The sequence below is a fragment of the Mustela nivalis genome (assembly GCF_964662115.1).
Source record: "Mustela nivalis genome assembly, chromosome: 3".
Classification (NCBI taxonomy): Eukaryota; Metazoa; Chordata; class Mammalia; order Carnivora; family Mustelidae; genus Mustela; species Mustela nivalis.
Window position 1 is genome coordinate 81151217 of NC_139022.1, and position 26045 is coordinate 81177261.

Consider the following 26045-nt stretch of genomic DNA (forward strand, 5'->3'; position numbering starts at 1 on the left):
TCTATGCCCCCAACGTGGGAGCAGCCAACTATATAAACCAATTAATAACAAAATCAAAGAAACACATCAACAATAATACAATAATAGTAGTAGGGGACTTTAACACTCCCCTCACTGAAATGGACAGGTCATCCAAGCAAAAGATCAGCAAGGAAATAAAGGCCTTAAATGACACACTGGACCAGATGGACATCACAGATATATTCAGAATATTTCATCCCAAAGCAACAGAATACACATTCTTCTCTAGTGCACATGGAACATTCTCCAGAATAGATCACATCCTCGGTCCTAAATCAGGACTCAACCGGTATCAAAAGATTGGGATTATTCCCTGCATATTTTCAGACCACAATGCTCTAAAGCTAGAACTCAACCACAAAAGGAAGTTTGGAAAGAACCCAAATACATGGAGACTAAATAGTATCCTTCTAAAGAATGAATGGGTCAACCGGGAAATTAAAGAAGAATTGAAAAAAATCATGGAAACAAATGATAATGAAAATACAACGGTTCAAAATCTGTGGGACACAACAAAGGCAGTCCTGAGAGGAAAATATATAGCGGTACAAGCCCTTCTCAAGAAACAAGAAAGGTCTCAGGTACACAACCTAACCCTACACCTAAAGGAGCTGGAGAAAGAACAAGAAAGAAACCCTAAGCCCAGCAGGAGAAGAGAAATCATAAAGATCAGAGCAGAAATCAATGAAATAGAAACCAAAAAAACAATAGAACAAATCAACAAAACTAGGAGCTGGTTCTTTGAAAGAATTAATAAAATTGATAAACCCCTGGCCCGACTTATCAAAAAGAAAAGAGAAAGGACCCAAATAAATAAAATCATGAATGAAAGAGGAGAGATCACAACTAACACCAAAGAAATACAAACTATTATAAGAACATACTATGAGCAACTCTACGCCAATAAATTTGACAATCTGGAAGAAATGGATGCATTCCTAGAAACATATAAACTACCACAACTGAACCAGGAAGAAATAGAAAGCCTGAACAGACCCATAACCAGTAAGGAAATTGAAACAGTCATTAAAAATCTCCAAACAAACAAAATCCCAGGGCCAGACGGCTTCCCGGCGGAATTCTACCAAACATGTAAAGAAGAACTAATTCCTATTCTCCTGAAACTGTTCCAAAAAATAGAAATGGAAGGAAAACTTCCAAACTCATTTTATGAGGCCAGCATCACCTTGATCCCAAAACCAGACAAGGATCCCACCAAAAAAGAGCTATAGACCGATATCCTTGATGAACACAGATGCGAAAATACTCAACAAAATACTAGCTAATAGGATTCAACCGTACATTAAAAAGATTGTTCACCACGACCAAGTGGGATTTATTCCAGGGCTGCAAGGTTGGTTCAACATCTGCAAATCAGTCAATGTGATACAAACATCAATAAAAGAAAGAACAAGAATCATATGATACTCTCAATAGATGCTGAAAAAGCATTTGACAAAGTACAGCATCCCTTCCTGATCAAAACTCTTCAAAGTGTAGGGATAGAGGGCACATACCTCAATATCATCAAAGCCATCTATGAAAAACCCACCGCAAATATCATTCTCAATGGAGAAAAACTGAAAGCTTTTCCGCTAAGGTCAGGAACACGGCAGGGATGTCCATTATCACCACTGCTATTCAACATAATACTAGAGGTCCTAGCCTCAGCAATCAGACAACAAAAGGAAATTAAAGGCATCCAAATCGGCAAAGAAGAAGTCAAATTATCACTCTTTGCAGATGATATGATACTATATGTGGAAAACCCAAAAGACTCCACTCCAAAACTGCTAGAACTTATACAGGAATTCAGTAAAGTGTCAGGATATAAAATCAATGCACAGAAATCAGTTGCATTTCTCTACACCAACAGCAAGACAGAAGAAAGAGATATTAAGGAGTCAATCCCATTTACAATTGCATCCAAAACCATAAGATACCCAGGAATAAACCTAACCAAAGAGACACAGAATCTATACTCAGAAAACTATAAAGTAGTCATGAAAGAAATTGAGGAAGACACAAAGAAATGGAAAAATGTTCCATGCTCCTGGATTGGAAGAATAAATATTGTGAAAATGTCTATGCTACCTAAAGCAATCTACACATTTAATGCAATTCCTATCAAAGTACCATCCATCTTTTTCAAAGAAATGGAACAAATAATGCTAAAATTTATATGGAACCAGAAAAGACCTCGAATAGCCAAAGGGATATTGAAAAAGAAAGCCAACGTTGGTGGCATCACAATTCCGGATTTCAAGCTCTATTACAAAGCTGTCATCATCAAGACAGCATGGTACTGGCACAAAAACAGACACATAGATCAATGGAACAGAATAGAGAGCCCAGAAATCGACCCTCAAATCTATGGTCAACTAATCTTTGACAAAGCAGGAAAGAATGTCCAATGGAAAAAAGACAGCCTCTTCAATAAATGGTGCTGGGAAAATTGGACAGCCACATGCAGAAAAATGAAATTGGACCATTTCCTTACACCACACACAAAAATAGACTCAAAATGGATGAAGGACCTCAATGTGCGAAAGGAATCCATCAAAATCCTTGAGGAGAACACGGGCAGCAACCTCTTCGACCTCTGCCGCAGCAACATCTTCCTAGGAACAACGCAAAAGGCAAGGGAAGCAAGGGCAAAAATGAACTATTGGGATTTCATCAAGATCAAAAGCTTTTGCACAGCAAAGGAAACAGTTAACAAAATCAAAAGACAACTGACAGAATGGGAGAAGATATTTGCAAACGACATATCAGATAAAGGACTAGTGTCCAGAATCTATAAAGAACTTAGCAAACTCAACACCCAAAGAACAAATAATCCAATCAAGAAATGGGCAGACGGGGCACCTGGGTGGCTCAGTGGGTTAAGCCGCTGCCTTCGGCTCAGGTCATGATCTCAGGGTCCTGGGATCGAGTCCCACATCAGGCTCTCTGCTCAGCAGGGAGCCTGCTTCCTCCTCTCTCTCTGCCTGCCTCTCTGCCTACTTGTGATCTCTGTCTGTCAAATGGATAAATAAAATCTTTAAAAAAAAAAAAAAAAAAAAAGAAATGGGCAGAGGACATGAACACACATCTGCAAAGAAGACATCCAGATGGCCAACAGACACATGAAAAAGTGCTCCATATCACTTGGCATCAGGGAAATACAAATCAAAACCACAATGAGATATCACCTCACACCAGTCAGAATGGCTAAAATCAACAAGTCAGGAAATGACAGATGCTGGCGAGGATGCGGAGAAAGGGGAACCCTCCTACACTGTTGGTGGGAATGCAAGCTGGTGCAGCCACTCTGGAAAACAGCATGGAGGTTCCTCAAAATGTTGAAAATAGAACTGCCCTATGACCCAGCAATTGCACTATTGGGTATTTACCTAAAGATACAAATGTAGTGATCCAAAGGGGCACGTGCACCCGAATGTTTATAGCAGCAATGTCCACAATAGCCAAACTATGGCAAGAACCTAGATGTCCATCAACAGATGAATGGATCAAGATGATGTGGTATATATACACAATGGAATACTATGCAGCCATCAAAAGAAATGAAATCTTGCCATTTGCGACAACATGGATGGAACTAGAGCGTATCATGCTTAGCGAAATAAGTCAAGCAGAGAAAGACAACTATCATATGATCTCCCTGATATGAGGAAGTGGTGATGCAACATGGAGGCTTAAGTGGGTAGGAGAAGAATAAATGAAACAAGATGGGATTGGGAGGGAGACAAACCATAAGTGACTCTTAATCTCACAAAACAAACTTAGGGTTGCTGGGGGGAGGGGGTTTGGGAGAAGGGGGTGGGATTATGGACATTGGGGAGGGTATGTGCTTTGGTGAGTGCTGTGAAGTGTGTAAACCTGGTGATTCACAGACCTGTACCCCTGGGGATAAAAATATATGTTTATAAAAAATAAAAAATTAAAAAAAAAAAAAGTAAGAAAGAAAGAAAGAAACCAATGTGGCCAACACCTTGATTTGGACTTTCAGCCTCCAGAACTATGAGACAATAAATTTCTGTTGTTTAAATAAAAAAAAAAAAAAAGAATATGACTCTAGATTTCGGCTCAGGTCAGTCTATGGATGGTGAAATCAAGTCCTACTTCTGGCTCTGCACCAAGCATGGAGCCTGCTTAAGATTCTCTCACTTCCCATCTCTCTCTCCCCTCCCTCCCACACTTGTACCCTCTCTGACTCTCTCTCGTCCTCGCTCTCTCTAAAAAAAAAAAAGTAAGATAAAAAAAATAAAATAAATACAAACCAAAAAGCATTCTGTGAGAATCAATTGACTCAATGGAATTTAGAAAACCAGGATATTACACATTTATTCTTCTTCTTAAATGATATTCTACATATCTTTCATATCAGTCAAATTTAGAATAAATTTACCTATGTTTTTACACACACATACATTTTTTTCGAGAGAGCCAATTGGTAACCATTTACCAGCACGCCAGTGGGGCTGGGACACCATATTCTTCTCTATCTGGTCCTCCCAGAAAGCCAACAAAAGCAAAGGAGGTTGCTTGAAAAGGGAGCTCCAGGGGCGCCTGGGTGGCTCAATGGGTTAAAGCCTCTGCTTTTGGCTCAGGTCATGATTCCAGGGTCCTGGGATGGAGCCCCGCATAGGGCTCTCTGCTCAGTGGGAAGCCTGCTTCCCTCTCTCTCTGCCTCCCTCTGCCTGCTTGTGATCTCTCTCTATCAAATAAATAAATAAAATCTTAAAAAAAGAAAGAAAGAAAGAAAGAAAGAAAGAAAGAAAGAAAGAAAGAAAGAAAGAAAGAAAAAGGCGCTCCATTTCTGCCCAGCATGTAGTATATGTGTTCGTGGAAGACTCAGATTCTTTCGAACACATTTATGAAGACCATGATAGGTGAGAGACCCCTGCCAATGCAGGATTAATTGCGGTAAAGACTGGTCCCCCAAACCCTTACCCCATATTTGCACATACTCTATCCCCTGGTTCTTTCCTTTGTGCTTTAATTCAAGTCACATGTGTAACTTGAGAACCTATAAATTACAAAGAGCCTTTCAAACAAGGTTAGTATGTAAATATAAAATATAACATTAAATTCCCATCATTAATATTGAAGAGTAAGTCAATATTTGATAAAAATCACCTCAGGGGAGTGTGCCTTTCTGCCCGGTTTTATGCCTTGCAGACTTAATCAATTATTATTTAATTACCCGGTTAAATGTCATGGCTTACAAAGCAGGGATTATATTGTGAGGATAATAATGTGAGGTTTATTTTAAGCCAACCCCATACATTAGATAGAGCTGATTTTGTTTTACCATCTCACAGAGCACAGAATTGACATTATTCTTCTGCACCTGGTTTTGAATGAATTGCTTCTATTTAAGCTTCCCCCCCTTTTAAAAAAAATCATCCTCCTATATTTGTCATATTTTTCCAGTCTCTCAGCTATTCTCCACCACACCTCTTCTTCCCCACTGTGGGAGTCCTAATTCTATCGTAAATCAAATGCCTAAACAAAGGATTGTGCCTGAAACACAGTAACACAAGATAGACGCTGGGTCACAGAGAACAATCTAGTTTCAAAGGAAGGTGGTGCGCCACACAGAGCAGTTTCCGAGCCAACACCTCCTGACTGAATGGTTTGCTGTTTAATTGTCTCTATAAAGTTGCTATAGCAACCATTCTATCAGAAGGATTTGTTGGCACCTAGATGGACTTTATTTCTCTGACATTCAAAGAGGAGGGTGAGGACAAAGTCTAATGAGAGGGCTGAAGGACAATAAATCTCTCCCCTTTCAGCTTGACCATACTGGACCAACACTTGGGGTGTTTTCAGCATGGCCCTTTGTCCATGAGAGTGGTAAAGGCACTCTCTGGAGGGGAGTAGAGAGCAGGGAAGGCACAGACCCAGGAGGCTTGGGGAGAAGGCTAGAGGGACAGCTGAAATGTGGTGGGCCATGCAGACCTTTTGTTCTCTGCCATCTGTGTGCTGTGGTTTTGGGAGTGGAGCCAAAGGAACGTTACCTGTATTGTGCCTCTCGGAGCTGGGGTGTGGCCACCAGTCCTGCTTCAGACACAAGGGCCTCACATACAATGACAGGGCCATAATAGCCTGGCAAATAAACTATTGGAACATTTGGCTTTATGAATATTGAGTAAAATTCTTCAAATAAATTAGGAAAATGAATCTAAGTGGAGAGACATCTGAATCCCATTGCAAGCCTAGGGGCACTGATTTGTAATGCTAAGTATATTAATAATTGTATAAATGAGGAATACTTTGCAAAAATAACTGGTGAGCTTGAAAAATTGGTGCACTAAAAGGAGTCCTAATTGTGACTGCTCTTAAGGAACACCAGTGCCTATGATGTCTAGTCACAGAGCTGAATGGAACATATGCAAAACACATGTACAGGTAGTGCCTTCTCAGATACTGAAAATAAAAATTAGATTATGCAGCCTTGAAAAATTATAATTTACGAAGTATCATATAGCCTTAAAGGAAGTCAGTTTGACAGTAGATACCAAATCCTTAAAATTTCGAGTAACTTTAGACTCAGTCGTTCCACCTCTAATAATCTGTCCTAAAGTAACAACTGCAGGTATATCTGAAGTCATAGCAATAAGAAAGCCAGCTATAGTGGGCTTAATCACTTACTCTCAATGTATAACCATAGGAAACTGGTTAACATACATTATGGTATATCCATGTAACAGAGTACTTTGTAGCTATTCCAAATGAGGCTGAAGGATATTTGGTAAAATGTAAACAGTAACAATAATATACTACTAAAGGAAAAAAAAATAGGTTGCAATGGAATATATACGGCTGCTTTCATTTTTAAGAGCATCTATACATTACAAAATTATTGGGATACAATACAACATTGATGACTGTTCATGAAGTAAAATTATGGGTGATTTTATGGTTTTTATTATGCTTACTTATGTTTTCTGGTGTTTCAACAATAAATATGTTTTCCTACTGTACTAAAAGAAAGAAAATGTACTCTTTTTACATTGCTGTCCATTAATCACTTAGGTAATTCTTATTCAAGTTATTTTAAGAGAAGGAAAATCCTGGCCAGACATTCCAGCCTCATGTGTCCTGATAAGCTCAGGACATCCACTCTGGGAATTAATGGGACACAGATGTCCAGGTTCTCCCAAATACAGTCTTCTATACTGCTAAGTGCTGGTTCTGAGATCTGTTGTTCAGGGGCTCCCCTGTGTTCTGGAAGAACTAAGTTGCTAGAAGTAGTGACCCAGAAAGGCAGGGGCAAGGAAAAATGGAAGTATTTTTGCAGGGCAGAAAGTGTTATAAATGTAGTGCAGTTATGAAATAAGAAGATTGGTTTTATTGCTGGCTTATAGAAAACAGCATCTTTATTCTATAGTCAAACCTAAGACAATGCAGAAAGAGCCCACTGAAACCCACCAGGGCCTCACCTTAGGACAGGACGACCTGAGGACAATCTTGCTTCACCTCTTTCTGGGCATCCCCAGGAATCAGGAGTATGACAAAGAGTGCCTGTCATCTTCTCTCAACTCCCTCTCACCCCAGTGTAGGCAAGCATCAGCAACCAAACAATCAATCAGTCATTTGAAGTTTGCATTTGAGCTGGGACCCTTATGCCATTCCTGGCCACAACAAATCTTCTCGAGTATCATTACAAAGGACCATACTATCAACTTGCCAGTCTTGCTCTCCACTGTGACAACTACAATACATAGAGTTGGGAACACCATTACAATTCAGATATTTTAACACCCAATAAAGGCAATGCATTCATTGTATTTTATGTTTTTGCAATAAAAAGTCATGTAAGATGTTTATTCTAAGGTCCTACAACCCCTGAATCAGGAAATAATATGTATCAAGTATTTTTAATGGTTGCTAGTTTGTTAAATTTGCTTATATTAACCTTGGCAGCACTTGCATAAACTTATTACATTAATAGGGTTACATAAATTTGATTTTAGAAAAAATGATCCATCCTTGGAAAGGGAGTGTCATCACCTTCATGTAAATAGTGTTCCTCTGCAAACAATGCCCTTTATTTTGGCAACCTGTCTTTCCTGCCATCTGCCTCCCAATGCAGTTGCCAGAGTTGCAATAATAATTGAGTTACAGAGGGAATTAAGTGTAATGGAGGGGAAGGAAATTGATTGCTTAATTTTTATTAACAGAAAGGGAGAAAATTATGGCGCCCTGCTATGAACAGAAATGAAACAAAGAGGAAAGATGCAGAGAGATGACTCCAGGTGGAAGGAATGTTCCTGCACAAACATTAGAAATCCTGTGGGGAGGCTGAGAAGAGGCCAGTGCTGATGGCTGAGCAGAGAAACCTGAAAGGAAGTGAGAGGGAACTAGTAGCTGGGGGGCTGAAGTGATCCAGCTCTCTACACCAAAAAAAAGGGATGCAGACGCCTGAGATACCACCGGCTTCTGCTGGAAAAGTTGTTTAACTCTTACTGCTCTCTGTCTGTCCACATGTCAAGGGTACATATCATGGCCAGGTTGAGGCTAAACCCTGGGGTGTGTGGAGGCATATGTGAAGAATGAGAGACTCCCTCCCCCGAGGAGACTACAGCACGTAAACCACTGGATAGATGCACTGAGACTTGCCTACATCCTCTGAACGATGTGTTGTGGGCAGCAAATTAGCATGATTTGAGGCTGCCTGAATGGAGTTGTGCCCCCTTCCCATCTTAGACAGAGACCCATTCCACCTTCCTGGGAAGTGAGTTTCTTTTCTCTGTCAGGGGCAGGTGCAGGGTCACTAACCTGCCTGTGACTCCCTGGAACCACTTCAAATCTGGGCATCAGTTTCAAATGTTGGGTCCATGGGTGGTAGGAAGGAAGTGGATCTTTTGGGTGTTGGGTGAGAGAAGCTTAAATGAGAATATGATAGTGTCATTGTCAGTAATGCATTACCCCATTCATTCTATGCCACGCTGTCAACAGGATGAGGCAGCATTTGGTGTCTCCTGGAAGAGATGCTCAGGCTTGAGAGGGGCAGGATCAACGAGGTATTGCATCCGGTCCCTCAGAATACCAAACTCTGACCCCCTCATGGCTGACATCTTGATTCTGAGTAGCAAGTTCATGGGCTTTTTAACTGAGAACTCTAGTAGATGGCTTCTCAGCACGTTTGAGAGCAGACATGTTTGCTAAAGAAAAGCCACGGATCACAATTCTGACTCCTTCAGAGAAAACAGGAAAGAAGGCATACAGCTATACTAACTAATGGGAGTAATTTTCTTATGTTTAAATTATAAAGTAGAACACAGAGTGCAGAAAGGTAAGTAATACTGTCACCCATATGGGGTTGGGAAGAAGTTAAATAAATTTGACACATCCACATGATAGACATAGATGATGCTTTTCAAATCTAATTAAATAGTATGTGAATATATTCAGATATAAAAGCAAATTTTTAAAGGGGAATTAAACTGCTATCATCCAGGATGAACTCAGTTATAGAGGAGAACCAAGACTATGGTGGTAAGTATACCAAAATGTTAACAGAAGCTAACTGTGAATCACAGGATAATGGGTGCTTTTTTATTTTATTCTTTATACACCCAATTTTGCTAAAACGATCATATGTTAAGAGTGAGAAAACAAATATTTAAAGCCATTAGACATTTTTTAAATGCCATTAGAAATCTTGTATCCCTTATGAGGAAGTGGTTATGCAACATGGGGGCTTAAGTGGGTAGGAGAAGAATCAATGAAACAAGATGGGATTGGGAGGGAGACAAACCATAAGTGACTCTTAATCTCACAAAACAAACTGAGGGTTTCTGGGGGGAGGGGAGTTGGAAGAAGGGGGGTGGGGTTATGGACATTGGGGAGGGTATGTGCTTTGGTGAGTGCTGTGAAGTGTGTAAACCTGGCGATTCACAGACCTGTACCCCTGGGGATAAAAATATATGTTTATAAAAAATAAAAAATTAAAAAAAAATCAGATGATTGGCACCAGATTCCATGTACTGATTATGGGGGGGGAGGGGAATTACGAGGTTTCGTGGGTCCACAGGCCAGCAGCTCCCTGGCACAGACCTTAGAGTCCAGGTGCTTGTGGGACCCGAGGTGTGTTTAAGTATTTATTAAAAAAAAAAAAATCATGTCTACATTTGTACTTAAGCACTATTCTCTTTTGCACAGCTGAATATTTGCAATTATGTTTCATGTCGGGCATTCTGCTGCAAAACCATAAAAAAACGGGACACAGAAAAAAAAAAGAAAGAAATCTTGTATCCCTTTATCACTTTTGTGAAAACACATGGAGATCAGGGAAGAAAAGTTAATTTATGAAACCTCAGTAATTTAAAATATGTATTTCTGTTTCAGATAGTTGTGTCCATTATTGAGAGTGTTATCAGGCATCCTAGAGCCTTATATCCCCATCATCTGCTATTATTAGATTCTCTAGCTCTGTTGTTCTTTTTTGCCTTTTTTCCTTTTTTGCTCTGCTTTTCTAAACACAGCCAGGTTATGTAACTGGATATTTCCCAAAGACAAATGACATTTAGAACACACTTTATTTCTGTAGTTCTTACTTACAAGCTATGTCACACCATAAAATATGTACTTTAAAATGCTGGGCATTCAAGGTTGCCTACCGCTAAGCCTTCCCTGAAATGTTCACTGCAAAGAACACTGAATTTGTGGTCACAGAATCTTTTTTTTTTTTTTAGAAAAAAACTTTTTTTAAGATTTTATTTATTTGACAGAGAGAGAGAAATCACAAGTAGGCAGAGAGGCAGGCAGAGAGAGAGAGGGGAGGAAGCAGGCTCCCTGCGGAGCAGAGAGCCCGATGTGGAGCTCGATCCCAGGGATCATACCCTGGGATCATGACCTAAGCCGAAGGCAGAGGCTTTAACCCACTGAGCCACCCAGGCGCCTCTGTGGTCACAGAATCTTACCTCAAAATGTAATCTATGGATCCCAAGATCCCCATCTTCCAACTGTGTCATGAAATTTGAGTGATCCAGACCATTAATTATAATGTTCCTAATTGTCTCAAAGACTTTTGGTTGTAATGCAGTCTTCCCAATGGGGCAGAGACCAGCAGGACTCTTGGCCACCAGAAGACACTGGGTTCCCCCAATATTTTTGGTTGCATGTCAGGGCATAAGCTGGCCCATATTCCTTCCAATCCAGGACTCTTAATGCAGTAGCTCTCTGAAATAAAGTAGCCCTATAGGCTTCCCAGTACTCACTGACTTCACCTGCTAACCCAGGTATGCTAGGAAGTTTTGTTATTTATTTATAAAGATTTTAATTATTCATTTGAGCGAGAGAGCAAGCATGAGCTGGGGAAAGACAAGGAGAGAAGTTAGACTCCCTGCTGAGCAGGGAGTCTAAAGTGGGGCTCATCCCAGGACTCCTAGAAATCATGACCTGAGCTGAAGGCAGACGCTTAACTGACTGAGCCACCCAGGCACCCCACCTGGAAGTTCTAAATCAAAGGACTTTCCCAGGGTAGAAAGGCATGGATCAGGTGAACCCACAGTCTCTGCAGGAAAGCTTCACTGACCAAGGTGAGGCTGAGCGCTCACGCGGCAAGAGGGGCAGGTCTAAGCCCAGCAGCCAGCTCTGCTTTGTGAGAAGAACTGAGATCAGAGGTGATCATTCTGAAATCCTAATTACTTAGCACTTAGGGCGAGACCTGATAAAATACTTTTTTAAAACTTAAGGCAAAGAACTACTCACAGTAGCCCCCAAACGGAAAGCCCAACGTACATCAACTGAAGAACGGGGTAAAAAAATTGCTGTGAACAAACCCAGCAGGGCATACCCACAGGTGCTACATAAAGAGAGCAACTGTAGAACAAGATTTTGTGTAGCCTTTCTGGGCCACGGTCGGGGGAGGGGGGGTGTTCTGAAGGGTAGGTATCAGCCCTCACCATAAGGAGCTTCCCTCCTGGTTTTTTACCTAGACTCAGCCTAATTTAAATTCCAGTTTTGCCACTTAAGACCTTTGTGGTCTTCAGAAAGGCAATTCTTTCCATCTCTAGTTCTCTCATCTCTAAGACGGTAATTATCATAGGCATGACTGACCCATAAGATGCTAAGTCTGAGAGATGCTCAAACAATAGTATGCTTACTACTATTACTATCTGCATTCCCTTTTCCCATCAGAAACTGATAGCTCCCATCCAAACAGCCAAGTATTTGGCCCCACAGGATTGTGGGCTATCGAGAGACCAGCATCTTCCTTTGGAGAGGCCATGAGGGATGTAAAATCTCTGTGGAATGACCTAGAGACTTCTCCCTCAGAAACTCAGAGCCCAGGGAAAGCAGCATCTGGGACAATAGCCCTAGACTTGCAAATCACTTTCTGGAGCTTCTCCCTTTTGGATGTGTTTAAGAGAAACAATGGTACATTATGAGTGGCTCCAAGAGACAACCATAAGCATTGTCAGGGTGCTTGCATCTGTGCTGAGGAGGGTGGAAGCAAGCCCCTAGCATTTTTGGAGAACAGTTGGGTAATTATGCTATAGTTAGATGCTACCTACACAGCTGCACATTTGCCTGAGAGGAGAATGGAGAGAGACCTTTGCTGAAAAGAACTCTTGGGGCTGAATGCTAGGCCAGGCAGCCATGGCATGAGCTCACTCTCTTTGGCAACCGTCAGACACCATGCTCCAAGAGCAACAGCTGCCAGGAAGCTCTGCAGGAAGCAGCACCACCCACAGCATCTGGATGAAGCCAAGAGGTTCAGGATGGACCCAGGATGGGATGCTCAACCTTGGGGCATTCGAGATGCTCTCTGATTGCTTGCCTTTCATTTCCTTTGGCTCTAAAGATGCCCAGAGTGGCACTCTACTGTCACTTACTGATGGGTCAAAACTCACATGATGTTATATAATTATGAAGAACATTCTAAAATTAAAATCTCTTCTAATTTAGTAAGATTTAGGGTCGCCAAAAAGGGCTGTCTCTTCTCTCCAAAAGCATTAACCATGGAGTGTTTGCACTGGAAGGGAACGCTGAGATGGTTCCAATCTGATCCTGCATTGGAGCGATGTGGGAATGAGGGCTGGAAAGGAATGGAGAGGAATGAAAGCTGGATGCTTTGTACCCAGTCACCTAACAGTGAGGGCAGGGAAGGGACTTAAAGCCTAAGCTGATACTGGTCCAGTTTATATTCTATTATCCCCCACTGCTTCTTTCTCACTTAACAAATAAAACGCCCGCAATTAAACCTCAGTTTTAAGGAGGAAAAAGTCTTCGTACAAATGAAACCTTGGAGTAGGGCGGGTCACAAGAGAAACAGAGCTGACTCAGCCACCTACTTTCAGTCCCGGTTGGGGCACGTTATTTCACCTCTTGGTGCCTTGACTGGAAAGCCAATATGCCCTTGAACCGTAGAGGAATAACTCGAGGATTAATAAGCTAAGGCGGAGGGCGATGAACGCTGCTGCATGGTGTGTGGCTTTGTAAGTGAGCTAAATCGACCTCAGCAGGCACCACAACCGCGGAACATGAACCCTGATGAGATAATTTCCTTCTTCACGGAGAAGGCCCTCCAACCTAATGAAAAGCTATATATCCCTCCTGGAGACAGCACAGTCCACAAAAATGCCACAGCACTTATAAAATTTGTAGTGACTATGTACACATTTACTAAGAACGTTCCTTGCCTACCCCCACTCCCTTTTTCAGAAGAGGAGGTCATATTTATTAAGTGCTATTATGCGTCAGGCAGCACCCTAAGGGAATCACAAGCATTATCTCATCTAATCCTCCCAACAGCACTGTGACGGAGGTAGTCTTTTTATAGCCATTGTAAAAATAATAAGATGGAGGGTCAGGAAGAGTAAGCAATGTCTCAAGGTCATTGAGCTGATAAGTGGTGACCTGAATGTGAGCCCAGGTGAAGGCTGAGTTCCCAACCATGACTTTGCATTGCTTGCTGTTCTGTTCCCTTCCAAAACCTGTAGTTAATGAAATAGAAGCCCCATCGCATTACAGTCCTCATCCAGAGTAATGACCACCCAGCAGAAAGGCTGAGACCCCAAATCCAATAGGAAGAGTTTGCAAATGACCTTAAGGCTTTTATGTTTTAAAGAAAAGCTGAATGGGAGATCAAGAGGGAAGATCAGCTAAATAAAATAATGACAAGACAAAAGGACATGGAAGGACAGTGCTAAGGGATAGCTCAGGAGTTTTGAAATTCATATCCTGTCTAAAATCAATGTACTACAAGCATTTTTCATGGTATTAAAGCTATAGAACATAAAGTTCAATCACTCTTACAGACAATTGAATGAAATGAATAAAAACACAGCATATTCCCTGAACAAACATTCCCCACATGGTGTGGTTCCTGAGGAAACAATAAAAATAATCCAATTTAGTTATTCAGGGTTCACCTTCCCCTGCCTGTAATTAGTGCTGCTTCAATGGGGGAAGTGGAGAATTGCCAACACAGAATTACTAGTCCCGATGAGGACCAATGATCTCTCTTATCTACAATTTTCAAATCCCATCTCTTATTATAGATATTTATCCTCCCTACCAAGATCCCTCACAATTAACTCTGTGATTCCTTTTCTTTTCTTTCTATCATCTAGTGCATGAAATAATAGATGCTTAAAGTATATTTGCTAATTGATCTGACCTGTTTTTCTTTGTTTGTTAATTCATAAGAGGACTTTGTCCGGGAATTATGGCTGAGGCCTAAAGCTGAAAAGAAGAGGTTCTGAGGATGCCTACATTCTGGTGAGAGCTTCTCATATGGGTAGGCACCTTCCTGCAGGTTTTACTGATTAAGAGCTAGCAGAGCGAGCCCCGCTACCACCATCAAGAATCCCTCCACTAGGGGTGCCTGGGTGGCTCAGTGGGTTAAAACTTCTGCCTTTGGCTCATGATCCCAGTGTCCTGGGATCGAGCCCCGCATGGGGCTCTCTGCTTAGCAAGGAGACTGCTTCCTCCTCTCTCTGCCCGCCTCTCTGCCTACTTGTGATCTCTGTCTGTCAAATAAATAAATAAATAGTATCTTAAAAAAAAAAAAAAAAGAATCCCTCCACTAACCGCATAAAGAGACCAGAAGAGAGAGTTGCCAGAAAACTAAATTTAGCGGGGCATGAATGTTTGACAGGGGTATTATTTCCCTTCCTTAATCAAAGTGGGGGGATAGGGCAGCCCCAAGAGAATTATTTGTAAAGTCTTTGAAGTATCGATAAGAAGAAGTGATTGGCATTTCATGTCCCAGGTTAGACATCAGCTTGGTCAATGGGCTGAATGCCCTGCCCTGTGTCATCATGAGAGGTACAGAAAATTGGGAGGAAAGGCTGTTGGCAGAGTTCTCTCCATTCTCACATGTGTCCTGGGGGTGTCAGGGACACAGAGGGAGGGACCTAGACTTGATCTGCATTGTCCATTTCCCACCTCTGAGGACTAGCTTCTCTCCAGGGTATTCCAGCAGCAAAAGGCTAATGGGCAGGCTGCTGGTGTGGACAGTCTGAGGATATGGGAGTGCCAAGCTGGAGCTACATCTTCCATGTCATAGAAAGGCCTCACAGGGGGCACCTGGGTGGCTCAGGGGGTTAAAGCCTCTGCCTTTGGCTCAGGTCATGATCCCAGGACCTTGGGATCGAGCCTGCCCTGCATCGGGCTCTCTTCTCAGCAGGGAGCCTGCTTTCTCCTCTCTCTCTCTGCCTGCCTCTCTGCCTACTTGTGATCTCTGTCTGTCAAATAAATAAATAAAAACTAAAAAAAAAAAAAAAAAGAAAGAAAGAAAGAAAAAGAAAGGCCTCACAGGCTTCTGTTGAACTAAGTGCAAAGCTCCATGACAGAACCAGCCACTGGACACCGGCCATGGAGCTTGGTGCCAAAGCAGTTGTTCTCTTTCCACCACACTGGGGGTGTACTGCTCTCCTGTTTGGATACCAACCACCCAGAGTTAACATCAGACTTCACAGGTGTAAGGAGATGGTCCTCAACTAGATTGTCCTTGCTTCACATACCTGCTGCATATGGGATCCCCAGGCCACTTATAATTTTGACTGACTGGCAGCCAATTCAGGAGTTCCCATAACGCCCTCAGGTTGAATGAGTCACTGGAAAGGCTTACAGAACTCAAGAAGGCACTGTAGTTACAATTGCAGTTTTATTACAAAGGATCCACTTAGAGTAAGGTTTGGGAGGGACTGGAGAGCCTCCATGGGATCAGGATCCTGCATGCTATCAGGTTATAGCACCCTGCCAGCTTCTGCGTAGAAGTAGGACACATCACCCTACCAGCTCATCAATGTGTTCACTGATCAGGAAACTCCACTGAGCATTGTACGTAGGGTTTTTACTGGGCTTCCTTACCAAGCTATGACTGATTGACTTATTTGCCACAATCCAGCTCCAGCTCCTCTTTCCTCCCCAGAGGTCCGGCTGACCAAAAGTTCCAACCCTCTAATGTGACTGGTCTTTGAGGTGACCAGCCTCCATTCCGAAGCTATTTAGGAGCCCACCAGATAATGAAGTAGCATAGCAAGCTATTCCTATCACTTAGAAAATTGCAAGGATTTTGAAGTTTGCTGTGCCAGGATCTAGACATAAAGATCAGATAAATTCTCCATTACATCTCACCAGGGATAGGCAGAGAAGAAGCCACAACCACCAGGAGATGATTATGTGCTTACAGAACTAGTTAGCAAGCCATTTAAAAACTGTGCCCCTCTTCCCTGCCCCCAAACCAGAACCAGAACCTCCAAAAGGGAGGAGAGGGTGCTCTGCAAAGACGACCATGGGCCTCTCCACTCTATGCCTCTGAAGCCATAGGACTTGTCTGGCCTGGAGGAGGAGAAGAGGTCTGAAGCAGAGAGAAACCTGAAATTTTAACCTGAACCAAACAAAATGTTAATAACCAAAAAGAACCTTAAAGATACGGGATTTTCCCTAGATACCATTAAAGTGATGGAAAAGTGGGATTTGGCAGTATAGTTGAAATCAGGGCTAGAAAAAAATTGTTTCATGATTTAAACCTCACAGACCTTAAATACTCATTGATAGCCATTTATAGCCAGTAGGAAGGCTAATATGAAAAAGATGGAAAATACCAAGTGTTGGCAAGGAAGTGGAGCCATCAGAACTCTCATATACTTTTGAGGAGTGTAAATTGCTCAACTGCTTAGGAAAAATATTTGGCAGCATCTCTTAAAGCTAAATGTAAGCATACCATATGACGTCACCATTCTACCAAGAGGGACTTACTCAACAAAAACTCATTCACATGTTTATCAGAAGACATGTACTGCAATGTTACTAGTAGTACTATCCATGATAACCTGAAACTGAAGATTCCCCAAATGTCCATCAATAGATTTAGAAAATACATATTTAAAAAACAGATTAGAAGAATAGATAAAAAAGTTGTGGAATGTTCAGAAATGGAATACTATGTAGCAAGAAGAATAAATAATCCCAAACTATATGCAACACTGCGGATGAATCTCACAAACATAATAACAGTACAGAAATCAGTCTTGGAAGATAGAGAAAAATGTCTCCCTTTGGAGCAAAGGGCAGATTTGCTTGCAGTCCACTGTAATGATCCAGGCTCCTTCAGCTCAAGATTCCTCCCTTGCAATACAAACCACTAAATGTGCCAGTGTTCCCTGACCTTCCCCATGTAACCCCAGTAGGACGTAGACTCAGGGAACTAACAAGGAAATGATGATACTCTAGCCATAGCAATTGCTGTTAAGTAGTCAAGCATCTTTTGTCTCTGATCCAGGAGTCTCCATATCCTTTACCAGGATGCCTGAAACTGACAGGCTAATTTGATAGCTCGTAAATAGGGTAAAATCTCAGACTCCTCACATCATCATGCTTCCATGTGGATTCATTTGAAAAATAATGCTTCTCAGGGTGTGTCTATTGATTCTATCTATAGATAATACTGGAGTTCCTATGGAGTTGCCAAAACCCCACTTAACAGCCTTTTTTCCTTTGGCTTAGGAGTATTTCATGTATTTTCAATTATTTCCATGCATCAGTATCTTAAATGTTTTGTAGTGTCAGTTGCTTTCACCAGATCACCCCCAGGTGAGGTCCGCACAGCCAAGCTACAATTCACCCTGCTGTGCCTTCCACCCGCACCTGCCAGGGCAGGCAACAGTGTTGGTATGTTGTTACTACTCGCCATACTTTCACACTTTCCTCAGAGCCCCACCCACTGGGGCTTATTTTCTTCTTCATTAACTTTTTCCAGTTTGTCTCTTTGCCCCCTCAATGGGTTGGTTTCCCTCTCCTCTAATATCTCATACTTAAGCTGCATTTAACCTTTCACTGTACAAGTCCCTCTCTTTCCAGCTGTCCGCAGAGAGGCACACTGCATTCTTCTCTTGCTGTTTCATGGGCTTTGTAGGCTTCCACTGAATTCTCCCCTCCAGGTGACACCACAACCCTGGTGTCACCCTGATTAGCTTTAATCTTCAGCCATGTGCTCCCACTTCTTTATGAGGCTGTCACAAGACCAAAGAGTCATCATCACATTTCACATGACAGCTTAGTGTGAAATTATACCGATGGAAAATAGGTGATATCTTCCCTAAATCCTGGGCCCCTATTTTGTTGACGATTTTTTTTTGTTGTTGTACATTATTTCCCAAGAGCAATGTTTCAGATTATTTTTCAGTGCCTTGCTGGTTACTGGAGTTCTTTTCCATATAACTTTTTTTTCTGCCCCAACTACAATTCTACTCTTGAATTTCCCAACCTACAAGAAAAGTAAAAATATCAGAATGGTGAATTATGCTTCTCTCAATAAAAGTGACTATTTAATCTAATTACATTTCATAAGAGCCAGCCTAATGCTTCTGAAATAGTTTGGGGTTGAACATTTTCTTAGGCTGAGTCAGATAAACATAATTCTCTCCTTTAACAGATTTCTCCAATAAAAGATAAAAATTTGATAGAATTTCTGTGTTCTAGTTATGAGTTGTGTTATTGTATTAAAGAAATGTGTGTTTATCAAATTTTAAATTATAGCAGACTTTAGAAAAGATACAACCCTTTCTTTTGCCTACCATCTCAGTAGCATTTCACTTACATCTATTACAAGACCCCCATGCATTTGAAATTCTCCCTTCAGGAAGTGAGATTAATTAGCTGGTGGGCTTAAGGGACCTGGCTACGGTGCATGGTGGGGTTCAGGCAAGTTGAGTCTGAGCTGAGCTCCAGAGTCCTGCAGTCAGTGTGCTGGACTAATTTATACTCAAGGGTAAAAATTAGGTCTCATTCTTGGTAGCTGGCCAGACTGCTGCACAGGGTTAAAGCTGGGGATACAGCTTGCAAACTGAAATATGCTTAATATGCTCTTCCCCTTCATGCTGTGTGGTATGGAAATTGTTTCCGGGGCCTCTCACTGGCACACTTGTCTCAACTGCACTTATGTGACTTTTCAGCAAAAGGTACATTCATTAAAACAAGTATAAGTGACTATTGAGTTGGGAGTCCAGATTAATAGAAGCTTATTTCTTCCCTAAGTTACAGGTTTCAATACTATTCTGTTATCCCATTTCTCTGTAAGGCCTATCTTTAACGAAAATTGCTAGTAATTACTTTTCACTATAACTTAACAGTACCTCAGATCCCATGAAAACAAACTGCATCTCAAAGTAACCAAGCATCTATCCTGAGAGAAGGGTGGAAGAATTTTCTTTTCTCAAGCTTCTTTGAACCTTTCTTGTGTCTGGGTTTTGGCATCCAACATCTCCTATAAATGTTTCTTCCTCTCTCCATTTACACTTGAGTTATAGGAAAGCCCTGTGCGATGTCTTTGCTGGAAAGTTCTATGGATGCACAAAGAACCTCACTGAAGCCAGGCTTTGTAGATGTGAATTGCAAGGACACAGAGTCACATGCAGCAGCATGATGCCGTGATATCCCATCATGCAGGGATGCCATGACATTAGCACTGTGCTTCCTTAGCTCCCTTTTCAGCTGGTAGTTTAATTGGTTAGAGTCTCTTGTCATTTATAGATCATACATCCTTCTACAGCTCTGGACAACCCTGGTGACTGCTGAGGTAGATTGGGAGAGCTGACATGAAAACATCATCCCTGGGATATGCCCAGGCCACACACCACAAACAAAGGAATTATCTTATTTCTCCATGACAGGACAAGATATCCAACAAAAGTATTCTTAATAAATGGATCTAACTCATTTGAAAGAAAAATAAAAGGTCATCCAGTTGGTGATTTAGTTGCTATCCTTGATATGTTCTTCTGAAGTGTTTTCAGGAATAGAAAAAAAATGAGTAGTGTTATTAGATTATGCTATGTTAAGTATGAAGAATCTTAACTAGTCATGAGAAAAGATGTCATTTTGTGAAAGTTCATACACTAACAAGGATTTCAGAGTAAGAATTTCATTTTCCATCACTAGAAATATTGAGAAATAGGGCGTCTGGGTGGCTCAGCGGGTTAAAGCCTCTGCCTTCAGCCCAGGTCATGATCCCTGGGTCATAGGATCAAGCCCCGAATCCGGCTCTCTTCTCAGCAGGGAGCCTGCTTCCTCCTCTCCCTCTCTGCCTGCCCCTCTGCCTACTTGTGATCCCTGTCTGTCAATAAAAATAAATAAAATCTTTAAAATAAAAAAAGAAATATTGAGAAATAGTTGAGTAAGGAATGTAAATGTCATAGCTTGGGAATATATCTGGCCTAGAGTATACAGTCAACAAATATTTGTTGAATAAATCTAGAATGGGGGAAGTAAACAGATGTCATCAATTATGACAGCAAGTCACAACTACTGATCTTGTTAAGGACTAATTTCCACACAAAAGTTTTGGCCCTGTCCCTAGGATTTTCATTGAGAAAGGACACCAAGGACTTTCCCTCAAGCACTGAGTTTTGCACAATGAAGAGAAGAGGCCATTCCAAAGAATTTTTTGAGAAACAATAGTGGTAAGTTTTGAACATAAGAAAGATCAAGAAGAAGCTCAAGTAGAGCAGATGGCTGTATTCTCACATGGTGGTCTTGACAGTGAGTCTTGTCTCTATCAGTTTTAGTCAGAGAGAAAGGAGTTTGTGACCACACACTGACTTGCGTCATGCCAGAAAGGTGAATCTTGGCAAACTCTGGGCATTTTGTTTTTAACTCTAATTTCTACTAAAACCACATATCAATTTGACCCAAGTGCCATAGGTCATAACCCCATGGTTGTGGCATTCTTCCCTTATGTGGACTGATTCTAGCATGTAATTAGTGGCTGTCTTATGAGTTGTAACTGGACATATTTCATAGCCTTCACCATTTTACACAAATCAATGTTAGAAAGTATAAATAAGCTAACCAGACCAAAGACAATACCGTTCTGCTTGCAACTGTGTTTTTAAATTATTTATTCAAGATGATGATGGGTTTGCATCCTTATACAGGTTCACTTTCTAACCTCTTCTTTCCTTATGATAAGCAGTTAGTTGGCTTAGCTTAATGGTATTTTCTGTGATGATAATATGTAAATGGTCCATGTCACACTTGATCTCATTATCTGCTCCTCCTGAGGATAATGTTTGACCCAACCAAAAACGTGGGCCAAAAGAAGCAGTCGAACCTTGTCTCTACCAAAGATTCCAGGTAATAATTAAGTAGACCAGTGAAATACATAGCTCCCAATTCTCAGTGGCTGAGGTATAACCTGGAGAATAACTGTCATAGTTAATTCCATAATTCAATTTTAGTTTCAAGGGCTATCTTTTTAATCCATTGGATCAAGAGCTAAGGTATTGGCCAGTGCTGTGGCTCCCTGTGGTTCTCCTGCCCTTTGGATGAAGCATCTATGAACAACAAACAGAAAGATCAGGAATGGAGTAATGGTAAAGCAGAAAACTTGCTTTTGAAAATTATTCAAACTTTGAATAAACCAATGTTGATTTTTCATTTGAAGCACCTGCAGCAGAAACACTCCACATCTTTCTTTGAAAGTGTGTCATTTGTAAGGGCTGCTGCATTCCACTTCTGCCCTTCAGCAGGGATCATGCATTCAGAGCCCAGATTGACAAAACATGGGACTGGCTGAGGTGGCTGAGGGAGGGAGGGCTGTGGCAAACTGCAGAACTCACTTGCCAAAGAGGCAGCCTGGCTTCCCCTCCCGCCAGTGGCTGTCATGCCACAACTGGGAAGACTATAGCCAGATTTTCTACTCAACAAGAGAAACCAGAAATCTTAAGTTGTTGTTGTTGTTGTTGTTTTTAGATTGATTTATTTACTTAAGAAAGAGAGAGAGCCTGTGAGCAGGAGGGCAGGAGAGAGAGAATCCTCAGTCTTCCCTGCTCAGCAGGGAGCTCCACCTGTGGCTTGATCCCACAACCCTGAAATCATAACCTGAGCTGAAATCAAGAGTCAGTGCTCAAATGACTGAGCTGCCCAGTTACCCTGTAGAAATCTTAAACTTTTGATTACATCAATTGATTGTGAAATTCTGGAAAATAACTCAAAAATATTTTGAAGGCTCTCTGGGCCAAATAAAACACGAGTACAGAAGATTCAGTGATAGGGCCACAAGCTTGCTAACTCTACTTTTAACATGTCCTTGAATCTTTTTTTCACACCATACGATTTAATTCAAAATGCATCATAGACCTAAATGTAAGCGTTAAAACCAAAAACTCTTAAAGGAAAACAGGAGTAAGCCCTCATGACATTGGGTCAGGAAATAATTTCTTAAATATAACACCAAAAATGTCCTTGAATTTTTGCTGACACCCATGTTTCACATTCCTTATTTTTTAGAATTGCTATAATGTTGCTATTTAGGGTAAAGAAAACAAAACCTATTGTTATGATGGTAGCCTCAGCATTTTCATTGAGTACAGATTATTTGTATTTAAACATTATTAGCTAATATGGAATTCGATGAGTTCAAAACAGATCAAATTACTACTTTTTTCAGGAAAAGCAAGCTATTCTGTTTTAATCCTATCCAGCATAGAATCAGTCTTAGAAACATTTTTGATTCAATAAAGTCAGAAACCCTATCTCTAAGCATTACCCCTTTAATTTTAAAACCTGTGTACTTCTAAAGGAAATGCAATATATCCATTCTGGTTCATTTACATTAAATCATTAAAATGTTTCTTATATCCCTTTTGATGTCTAAGATGCTTTTGGAAGTCATTCAAAAAATGTTCTAATCCTTTTCTCCCTGTAGTCACATTTTTTACCAAAATAAACAAGTTCAAACACCAGACGATTCTACTTCTAGGCTAGAACCCAAAAGAAAAAGGAATGATTTTTTTCCTAATTAGCACCATCTCCATTTATTCCATCCCCTAGAAACAATGAAATAAACTCCTCAAGCAAAGAATTCCCATTTCACAATTGCAAGATACAGAATCTAACAGTTTTAAGTATGACTCTGAGCTGAAGTCAAACCCTTAGATTCTTAAAATAACATGAACTTGATCATGCAGCTCAAAGCTACTGCTTGCTATTCATCTGAATACACACATAACAAGGGCTGAAAAGATATGCCATATGGGAAAGGGATATATATTTATGAGATGATTCTTTATGCAGAGAGGACATACTTCGCTTTATATTCACATTCAAGCAGACAGAATAGATCTTCTGTGAGAAATGGAACTATCCCCACATTATCAAGAGCTGTCACTTTAAATACAATTTTGATTAATATCATTTTCAAATTGAATACTGACTTGGTTCCTTTCCTTCCAACAGGAAATGCAATTCTATAGGGATAGAGGCAGAGAACATATGTAACCTCTGGGGAATGGACAATGATGAAATGACCCAAAACATGATTATTCCTGCTACTTCCTGAAATCTGTTCCTCAAATCCCCAAACTAACAGTTCTCTGAATTTATGGTTCACAAAAGTGTTCGAGGGTTTTCAGACTACTCACCCAGTTCCACAAAAAGTGCAGAAGGGAGGGAATTCAAAGATGTGCACAAATGGGTCAGCCAAGGTTCATTCCTTGAGATCTTCCAGATATTTATTAGGGTTCGTGGGAGGGGATGTTCATTTCTGTAGACATAGGATGGATTTTCTGAAACATAAAGTGCAGGTACTTTTAAGTCTGTGGCTAGACTGAGATAAGCTTGTCTGCTGATGATGGGACTGTTCAAATGTAGCATGTCCAGATTACTCAGGGGCCACCAAGCAAAGCAGGAGGGAAAGTGGGAGGTATGCCAGGAAGTTTTAAAATACAAGGGACTTTCCCAGGCTGGAGAGGCAACAATCAGGTGAACCCACAGTCTCTGTAGCAAAGCTGAGCTGATCAATGTGAGGCTGAGCGAACCTTAGAGAGGGGTAGCTCTAAGCCCAGCAGCCAGTTCTGCAGGGTGGGCAGAAGTCCAATCCCAGGAATCTTGTGAAATAAACGTGCAATTTCATGCAACCATATTGGCTTCCTTTAGCTTTAATGGGGCCCAGTCTCCTTTTTAAGGCTCAGTCACAAAATTAGCAAATATTTACATGCTATTATCCATGCAAAACATTATACTGAGCACCAAGGCAGCCTGACTAGTGTTTTCTTTCTTCTCCTTCCGCTACTTGTCCTGGTGCATATGTGTCTCTCCACACGTAACCCCATACCTCCCCCACCAAAGAAGCAAATATGTGTCCTCTTCTTTTCCAGATTCCTTTGTTGATGGCCCTTCCCCAAGGCAATCAGAAGTATACACATTTCTTGGAGAAGAATTAAAATCATTATAAGGAAAGAAAGGAGAGAAGTATCTAATGTTTATCTTTTAAATTTCCCAAATACGGTCTTTTTCTTTTCTTATTAAGTTGAGGTATAACATGTCTACAATAAATGCACTCATCTCAAGTACATGAATGAATTCTTATAAATGTATATATACAACTAACCACCACCACATCAAGCCATAAACATTCTCACAAACTCCAGAAGTCTCTTTGGGTCCCTTTCCAGACCATGACCACTCTCTCTCAAGAGGTAACTTCTTTTTTTTTTTTTTTTAAAGATTTTATTTATTTATCAGAGAGAGAGAGAGAGGGAGAGAGCGAGCACAGGCAGACAGAATGGCAGGCAGAGCAAGGAGCCTGATGTAGGGCTCGATCCCAGGACGCTGGGATCATGACCTGAGCCAAAGGCAGCTGCTTAACCAACTGAGCCACCCAGGCGTCCCATCAAGAGGCAACTTCTGTACTAATTTCTATTACCATGACTTGTTTGCCTGTTCCTGAACTTCACATAAATATAGTCTTTTTGTTGGTTTCTTTCACTCAGCATAATGTCTCTAAGATTTTTCTACGTGGTTCACATTTATATACACAAAATCAATTTCGGTTCACTTACATTAAATCATTAAAATGTTCTACATAATCATTTGATGTCTTGTGATTTTATTTATATATACACATACATATATATACATATATAATTTATTTACTCATTCTATTGTTGATGATATTTGTTATTTCCAGTTTCTGATTGTTATAAGCAAAGCTTCTGTGCACATTCTTGTGAAAATTTTTGAGGGACGTAAACACATTTCTTTTGGTCATATATCTAGGAAAACAATGTATACTTAGATTGTCAAGTACTTTCCAAAGCGATTGTACCATTTTATATTCCCAGCAGGAATGTATAAGCTCTGCATGGTGGGGAGTACTCACATGTTTACCAACAGGTGGTTTTGTTCATCTTTTAAAAATTTTAGTATTCCAGAAGTTGTACAATGATATTTCAATGTGATTTCAATTTGTATTATCCTGATGACTAAAAGTGTTGAACACTTTCCATGTAGTTACGGGCCCTTTTTATATTCTCTTTTATGTAGTGCCTGCTCAAGTTGCTATATGTATTTTTAAATTCAGTTATTTTCTTTTCATTGTTGATTCACAGGAATTCCTTATATATTATGGATGCCAACCTTTTGTCAGACATATATATTGTGCAAATCTTCTTCTAGCCTGTGGCTTACATTTTCACCCTCCTAGTGGTGCCTTTTAAAGGACATAAGTTCTTAACTTTAAGTAAGTTCAATTTTTTAGCTTTTTCTTTTGTAAT

General features: G+C 40.7%; 1 long non-coding RNA gene across 1 annotated transcript in view; it reads right to left on the reverse strand.

Moving 5' to 3' along the window:
* LOC309861758 overlaps positions 1-26045 on the reverse strand; it is a 197387-nt gene that overhangs the window by 126720 nt on the left and 44622 nt on the right. The window contains exon 3 of the long non-coding RNA XR_014310180.1: positions 23913-24056. This is a non-coding gene — a long non-coding RNA (uncharacterized lncRNA). The remainder of the gene's footprint in view (positions 1-23912; positions 24057-26045) is intronic.